This window comes from Rhinopithecus bieti, unplaced genomic scaffold (genome assembly GCF_001698545.2).
Source record: "Rhinopithecus bieti isolate Rb0 unplaced genomic scaffold, ASM169854v2 scaffold_19722, whole genome shotgun sequence".
In the NCBI taxonomy this organism is placed as follows: domain Eukaryota; kingdom Metazoa; phylum Chordata; class Mammalia; order Primates; family Cercopithecidae; genus Rhinopithecus; species Rhinopithecus bieti.
The window spans coordinates 53,160-61,644 of NW_016809905.1; positions in this window are offsets into that span (position 1 = coordinate 53,160).

Consider the following 8,485-nt stretch of genomic DNA (forward strand, 5'->3'; position numbering starts at 1 on the left):
GTGATCTACCCACCTTGGCCTCCCAAAGTGCTGGGATTACAGGTATAAGCCACCACGCCTGGCCCTCTCTGTAACTTTCTAAACCAATTCACAGTGATAGAACCCCACATTGTTTCTGTACTGGGGCCAGGTTAATAAGAGCTTATCATAAACATTTTTTGAGGACTTATTCTTTTCTAGGCACTTCAAGTAAGTTATTTCTTATACTCACAATGGTCCTTTGATAATTCCTGTAAGTTTTTTTTACAGATGTGATCACCTCAGTTCAGGGCAGTGAAAGGACTTGCTCAAGGTGACATGGCCATGAAATGGCTGGGCTGGGATTCAAGTCCAAGTTTGGCCATCCCCAAAGTCTGCATCTGTGCCGCCTATTGCCACCTCCAGTGCCAGACACAACTGTTATCTCCCCATTGTTCCAGCCATTACATTCTAGGTGCCTTCAAGTTTGGCATGGCCACGTGACTTGTTTTGGTTAAACCAATGGGAGTGGAAGTAAACGCATAGCTTCTGGGTGGAGCATTTAGGTGTCAGCATGTGACTCTGCAGGGCTCTTTTTCCCTTTGTCACAGTGACTATCAGTGTTCCAGGCAGAGGCAGCCTTATCCATCTGGGTCCCTGCATGAGCAGAGTCTCCAGGAGACATAGAACAGAAGGAAGAAATAAACCTTTGTTGTGTTAAGCCACTGAGCTGTTTGTTATAGCAGCATAGCTTTGTTTCTCCTGATTGTTATATTTTCCCGGAATGAACACATACAGGAGTAAAACACAAAGTTCATGCCCTCAAAGGACTTAGAGTTTAGTAGGAGGAGCAAGAGAAGTTTGCAATTCAGTCAGACAAACAATTGTTGAGTGTTTACTGTGAGCACCAAGTTCCAGGGCTGGGAATGCAAGGATGAATTAAGGCTAGATGTCCTGCTCTCAGAGACTAGCAAGGGAGAGGAGGCTTGGTGCGGGGAGGGAGAAGCGCTCCTGATTGTGGAACTCAGGGATGTCATCAGGGAGAACGTGGACCCGAAACAAGCATCCTCAGCCTGCTCCCCTGCTGTCCCCATCTCCCTTGCCCCACACTCCTTCTGTTTCCTTTTTCTCTCTTCTTCAATCTCTTCCTCCTTCCCCACCTTCTGTGGTTTGAATGTGTCCTCTCCAAAATTCATGTTGAAACTTAATCTCCATGATGATGGCATTAGGAGGTGGGGCCTTCTGGAAAATGATTAAGTCATGAAGGCTCTGCCTTATGAATAGATTCATGCTTTATAAAAGGGAGAGAGGGAACTAGCTTAGGTCCTTTTGCCCTTATGTCTTCCACCATGTGAAGACACAGCATTTGTCCCTCACGGAAGATGCTGCAACAAGGCGCCACCTAGCGAGTAAGTGAGGAATGGGGCTCTCACCAGACACAAAACCTGCTGGCAGCTTGATCTTGGATGTCTCAGCCTCCAGAGCTGTGAGGCATACATTTCTGATCTTTATAAATTACCCAGTCTCGGGTATTCTGTGACAGCAGCACAAAATGGACATATCTGAGGAGATTCTACAGTTTCTGAGGACACTGCTAAAGATCGCCTTGGCTGGGAGTCCATGAACACTGGACAAGAGAGACAGATGGCAGAACGATGAAGAATTTGGGGTGAGGGGAGCCCACCCCGCCCATCGGTCTTTCCCTTCCTCAGATGTGATAATGAACATTTACAGCCCGCATCTCACTCTAAGGGAGAGGCAGGCATGGATTATTAAGTGTGATTTAGAGATAAGAAAACAGAAGTTCAGAGAGGACAAGTATTTTCCTTCCAGTTGCACAGCACGTCAGTGGCAGAACTGGAATGGACCCAGACTCCCATCTGTCAGTAGGAAGAGTGCTGACGTTATGGAATTCCTATACTTTTGGGTTTGAGTCCTGGCTTTGTCAGATGAGGGAACAAATGTTTGCACTTCACTCCTGGAGTAATCGTTCTGAAAAGCTTGTTGTTCACAGATCAGCAAATGATAAACAAATTGGGACGAAACGAGTCTGCCAGTTTTCTACTTCCCCAAGTAAGTTCATGCAAAAAGTCATCCATGTTTTCACCATCATCTAGAAAAGATATTTAACACCAAAGAAGTAGAAAGGACATAATTTTAAGATACAGGCTGGATACGGTGGCTCATGCCTGTAATCCCAGGACTTTGGGAGGCCGAGGTGGGTGGATCATGAGGTCAGGAGATTGAGACCATCCTGGCCAACATGGTAAAACCCCATATCCACTAAAAATACAAAAATTAGCTGGGTGTGGTGGCACATGCCTGTAATCCCAGCTCCTCAGGAGGCTGAGACAGGAGAATTGCTTGAACCCAGGAGGCAGAGGTGAGCCAAGATCGTGCCACTGCACTCCAGCCTGGGCGATAGAGCGAGACTCCATCTCAAAAAAAAAAAAAAAAAAGAAAAGAAAAAAAGATACAAACACAAAACCTTAAAATTTAAATGAAACAATTTTAACTCGGTGAGCCCCTCACCACTCTGCCTGTTCAGCTGTCATTTCACTACAGACAGGTGAACACTGCGTCTGAGACCCACAGTGGTGTGTGGGCAGGTTTGTGGACCTTTTGGGGTGGGGAAGGACCAGCCCCATACGGTTCAGCCGGCCTCTTCCTGGGCTTTCCGATCAGACGGGGCCTGCACAGCCCCAGAAGGGAGCACATGTGTAATTAACAACATCTCTCCTGGGCGAGTGGTGAGAAATTTGAGAAAATGGAGACCTTGTGATCCTCAGGAGAAAACACCTACAAAAATAGGCTCCCTGTCAACAGGCAGGTTAAGTGAAATCATGAGCATGAAAGTGTCACATAGTTCCTGAGATTGCAAATTCCTCTCTCTTCCTAGCCCTCTGCAGCCACCACCATAGAAGGCTGCACCCTGGGGCCAGGGACTAACCCATCCACCACATTCCAGAGGCTACCTGGTCCATGCCCCGTATCTGTGCTACCCAGAAGGAGGACTCTCTTTTTCTTACTAACCCATCAGTCAGCATGCCCCAAAACACAAATGCATGTGTGTCAGGGACGGACAGGTGGAGGAGGGAAAGCCACCGTCCCCTGCCTCTGGGAATCTGCAAGGTACGCACCAGAGGAACAGCCGCCTGTAGCAGAGACACAGAAAATACGCAGACATCACCAAAACGCATGTCATCACCCAATGAAGGAGCAGTGGTAGTAACAGCCCCTCATATGCACAGTCCTCTCACAGTTTATAAAGAGCCGTCACCTGTATGAGACCACAGAACCATCCAGTAGCCCTGTAAGGTAAGTGTTATTCAGCCCATCTTGCAGACCAGTAAACCAAGGGCTAGAAATAGCAGTGTGGGAGGATGGGACAGGCTGTGGGCCTTGAAGGCTGATGTATTTGTCAGAGATGTTAAAGGGAGGTTTCAGCTGAGACCAGGTAATGAAGTGAGCTGTGCTGTAGATGGACCAGTGGGACGTGCGGAAAGCAGGTGGCTGAGAACCTGCTAGATGCCTTTTGCACCTCCCCCATGGGGCTGGGAGTGGGGATTGAGAGGGGGTTTTAGGAAAGAACTTACAGAATCATTTGAGCACTGTATATTGGGGAGGGGGATGCATCCTTCTTCATCTTAAGACAAGGCAGAGAGGCTGGCTTTAAGGAGACTCCTAGAAGAGATTTCAATGTACAGCCTGCATAGTGGACCTGCCAGATTCCTGAGTTGAGGGAGGAATTTTTTGGGGGGTACACAGAAGAGAGATCCCATGTGTGAGGGGCATCTCCATAGAACCCATGAAAACCCCTGCAGAGAAGTCAGCTTTTCCTCTGCCAGCCTCAGGGAGGTGACGCTAGCTTCCAACAGTATCAGGCAAGTATGCATTCCTACCCCGTTCCCCCCTTTCCCCATTATTCAGCCTTGGAGAGGGCAGAAACCACAGTTAGTTCCTGGGGAGGAGGAGGGAAATCTGGTGGGAAAAGGGAGAGGAAGTCCATCAGACACCCTTTCTCACCTGCCATGTGCCCGAGCTGAGAACCGAGGGGCCCCAAATCAGGTCGTGATACAACACAAGATTGAACACTTTAATTACTAGATCACAGCTCTTTGTCTTGTCTGAGTGCAGTCAGAAAAGCCACGGGACTGCCCCAATTTCAGCCTTCTATGGTTGCTGTGAGTTTCAAAAGAGTTAATACCCAAACTTGCGCCTAGCACAGTGCTTGGTACACAGGAGGCATGCCATGCCTTTTAGCTCCTATTATTGTTAATAACCTTATGAGGTTGGTACTATTAGTATTCCCATTTTGCAGATGAGGAAATTGAGCTCAGGATATTCAGTGACAGGCTGCCCCAGAGTCCTAGGCTGAGCCGCCCTGAGCAGCCAAGACTTGTCTTGTAAGCATCTCTGTTTATCACCTTTATTCATGAAGAGCCAGAAGCAGCTTTGTTCATGGACTGCAGCTGCTGCCTGGAATGGGGCATTACCAGCTGGAAGAGAAGGTGTCTTGTACAAAATTCACAGGAGCACATCTGGGTGGGGAGGACCCGCACATCTGCATGTCTGAGAAGAGGCAGTTTTGCTTAGTGGTTAAGCTATAGGCCTTGGGATCAGCTTGGTAAGAATCCACCCTACTATTCAATGAGCTTAACCAGCTGCATGACTTTGGGCAAATTGCTTAGCCACTCTGGGCCTCAGTTTCCACCTCTGCCAGATGGGTGGCTGTGAGGGTGGTGGGTGCTCCAGGCTCCTGAAGATGCTCCATCTACTTTGCCCATTGGTTGCTGTGGCCCCACCACTTTGTGGATCAGGCAGGAATTCACCCCTTCTGTCTAAGTCTGACCCCATGGCATCTATCTGGATGCCAGAGCCAGGAGGCTGGGCCGGAGTTCCTCCTATCTCAGCCCTTCCAGGACAGCCTAGACCTGCCCCACAGGCCTAGAAAGGATGCCAACAGATGCAAACACACAATGGTGGACGCAGGCCTCCCCTCCCTTCCCATTTCCCAAGCTTGGCCCCTTGGCCGGGTTCTCCTGTAAGCCACTGTGCTCTCCATCCTCACTAAGGGCCAGGTGCAGGGACAGCCCCTTTCCTGCCTGGGCCTTCCGTTTCCTCATCTATAAATGAGAGGTGAAACAATTTGCTCCTCGGCGCCTTTCCAGCTAAGAAGCCCTGCCGGGTACCTCTCTTTTTCTTGCAAGGTGCCTGCATCGGAGCAGGTATCACCTTTCTGCCCAGTCCGTGCACTCCATTTCCCTGGGAGAATGGTTAGGGCCCGAGGGTCTCTAGGGGATGCCTGAGTCATCTCAGCCACTGGCTTTGAGGAGAGAAGACAGAGGCCCCTCCTTTACCCCACTCACCTGTGCAATGGGGCCCATGGGCTCTGGGCTGGTGGTTCCCTGTCCGTGAGAGGCCAGGAGTTCAGAGGGCCCCGGAAGCCCTCCAGCCCCTTAGTGCCAGGTGGGAGATAAGACGCACGGGGAGGGCCGCACCCTCCTCTGATGAGCAGCTCTACTTCTTTCCTTTCCTGGGGATCCCAGGTGCCCCTGCGCCAGTTCCCCTGCTACGCCTCCGGGCTGGGCGGCCTGGACTGCCCCCCTAGAAGGGCGGAGGGTACTCACCGTGCTGCCACCACTGCTGTGCCGCCGCTTGCTCCCGGCTGCCTCTGCTCTCCTGCAGTCAACTCTCCTGAGTTCACACATATTCATGTGAAATCCTTGCTATTCGCGTGGGGCTTGGAAATCCACTCTGCTTGTGAGCTGTCACCTCTGGGAAGTTCTCAGGTCCCTCCTGGCTCAGAGGTCTCTGTTCTACAGCCCAACTGAGGGAGTGGAGGAAACCTCTTGTGGAATCATTGGCCGCCAGGCCACAAGGGCCCAGGGAGAGCATCTGGATCCCTTCCTACAATCTACAGAAGGGGAAACCGAGGCCCAGAGAGGCAAGTTGCCTGCTGGGGTCCCCCAGTTAGCATCAGAGCTGGGACGGGGATTCACACGGACTTCATCCTCCTGCCACTGAGAGGTAGAAACTGAGTAATCAGAGGCCACCTGGCTTTCTTCAACTGGACTTGTCCAATGTTAGATTGGAGGCCAGGGAGCCCACAATTTCCCAATGGCGGAGCATAGGGGTGTGTGAGCATAGGGGTGTGTGTGAGGGTGTTAGCATGCGCACACGTGTGTGTGAACACATGTGAGTGTGGATGTGTGTGAATGTGTGTGGATGTGAGTGTGTGAGTGTGTGGATGTGTGTGGTGGTGTGTGAATGTGTGTGGGCATGGATGTGTGTACACATACACGTGTGTGTAAATGCATGTGAGGATGTGAGTGTGAATGTGCACACGTGCGTGTGCACATGAGCATGTGGGTGTGTGTGCATGCATGTGAGAGTAAGGTGTGTGCACACATGTGAGTGTGATTGTGCACACACGTGCCTGTGCACACGTGTGTGAGAACACGTATGGGTGAGTGTGTGCACACACGTGTAAGTCTGTATGCACCCATGTGCCTGTGTGTACACATGAGTGTGTGCATACGTGTGTGTGAATGTGTGCACGTGTGTGTGTGCACACACGTTAGTGTGAGTGTACACATGGAGTGATATTGGAGTGGCACATGCAGGTGAAGCGATTTGTTCATCAGTTTCTGGGCTCAAGTTCTCACCAAAATTGCCCCTCATGCCTCCATACAAAGTCAGGGAGATGACACAGGACCTGAGGGCTCAGGATGGCACAGGGAATGGTCTGGATGCCCATGACAGGACCAGTTCTCAGCTGAACCAGCACCACACCTCTTGCAGCTAGAGATGGAGTCTTTTTTGCTAAATCTTCAAACTGAGCTGCCTCGTGGCTTCCTTTGCCAATAGAACAAGGCAGAAGTGGCCATGTGTCAGGTCTGAGCTGCTTCTGTTCTCCCTTGAAGCTCTGCAACCACCTGGACCAGCCTGCTAGAGGACGAGACACATGGAGTGCAGCCAGGCTGGCCCAGTTGTCCCCGCTGAGGCCCCACATACTCAGTCAAGGTCAGCAGGGCTACCTAGCTGACCCTCAGCTGAACACAAGCACATGGATGAGTCCTGCCAAGCCCAGATCAGATCAGGAAGGCTGCCCAGTCAACCAATAGACTCGTGAGCAAAAATAAATGCTTCTTGTGGGATGCCACTGAGGTTTTACAGAACTTTTGTGGCAATAGCTAAGTGCAACAGTCAATTTCTTTATGGTGGCTTGATCATTGCTCACATCAGCAACCCTGTAGGCCCAGACGAAGCAAGGCATACTGAAATTTAAGAACAGGAGCAGCAGGATAAAATGGAAATGTCCAGACTCTAAGCCCAGCACTAAGCCCTACCGTCTACCGTCTTCTTGCCCATTGCTGTGCTATCCCAGCTGATAACCTATTTATCTTCCTCGGTGATTGGCTGCCATAGGCTGATTGATTCTTTCCTTGCTTTTGTTTTTTGGAATGCTCGATTCTTTCCTGTTATTTACAAGTTTTTAGAACAATAGGTGCGCCCTAGCAATCTCCAAAGATGATCACAGATTGTTTTTTTCTAACATGATGAGCCACGTGTTTCAATCCATTGCAGATGTTGTTGCTATATTATTGTGATTGCTATTCTTCTTCTTCTTTTTTTTTTTTTTTTTGAGACAGTTTCACTGTTGTCACCCATGCTGGAGTGCAATGGCACTATCTCAGCTCACTGCAACCCCCGCCTCCTGGGTTCAAGCAATTCTTCTGCCTCAGCCTCCAAGTAGCTGGGATTACAGGCGTACGCCACCACACCCAGCTAATTTTTGTATTATTAGTAGAGACGAGGTTTCACCACGTTGGCCAGGCTGGTTTCAAACTCCTGACTTCGGGTGATCCACACCCCTGGCCTCCCAAGGTGCTGGTATTACAAGCGTGAACCACTGAGCCCGGCCACTGCTATTATTCTTGATGTTCTAATTCGTTCCTTTTTAAGCTGTAATTTCGTCATTATGAGAATATTATATACATGGAGTCATGCAGTATTCTATACTTTGAGATTGGGGTTTTCAGTCATGTCCTTGAAATCTAAATTGTTGTGTGTATTGAAGGAAACCAGATTATGTCACCCCTAAATATGCCTCTTTGACATAAAAAGTATTTCAAGCTGAAGGCAATTAAGAACAAGCAAATGCAGGAGAAGTTCCCTCTATCTTCTTCCTTTTCTGCCTAAAGGCAGGATATAAATTCTTCTTTGCTGCAGAAGACTCAAGACTCTAATTAGCCCAGAAATGGCTCCAGAGGAAACCGTAAGCAAACCTTACTCCATTAGTTTCTTTCCATATATTTAATTTCCCACCGTTTCCTGCCTTTGGAGGCCCAAAACTGCTTTCCTTTGTCCTGTCATTTCTCTACAAATCCGTTGTTCTTTGGGGAAGATGCTATGTAAGCAGATTCTAAGTCACCGCTCCGAGTTACTTTTCCTTGAGGTTTTTCGCAGGTGATGTGTGCTGCGTGGGCTAATTAAACTTGTTTGTCTTGTTAACCTGTCTTTT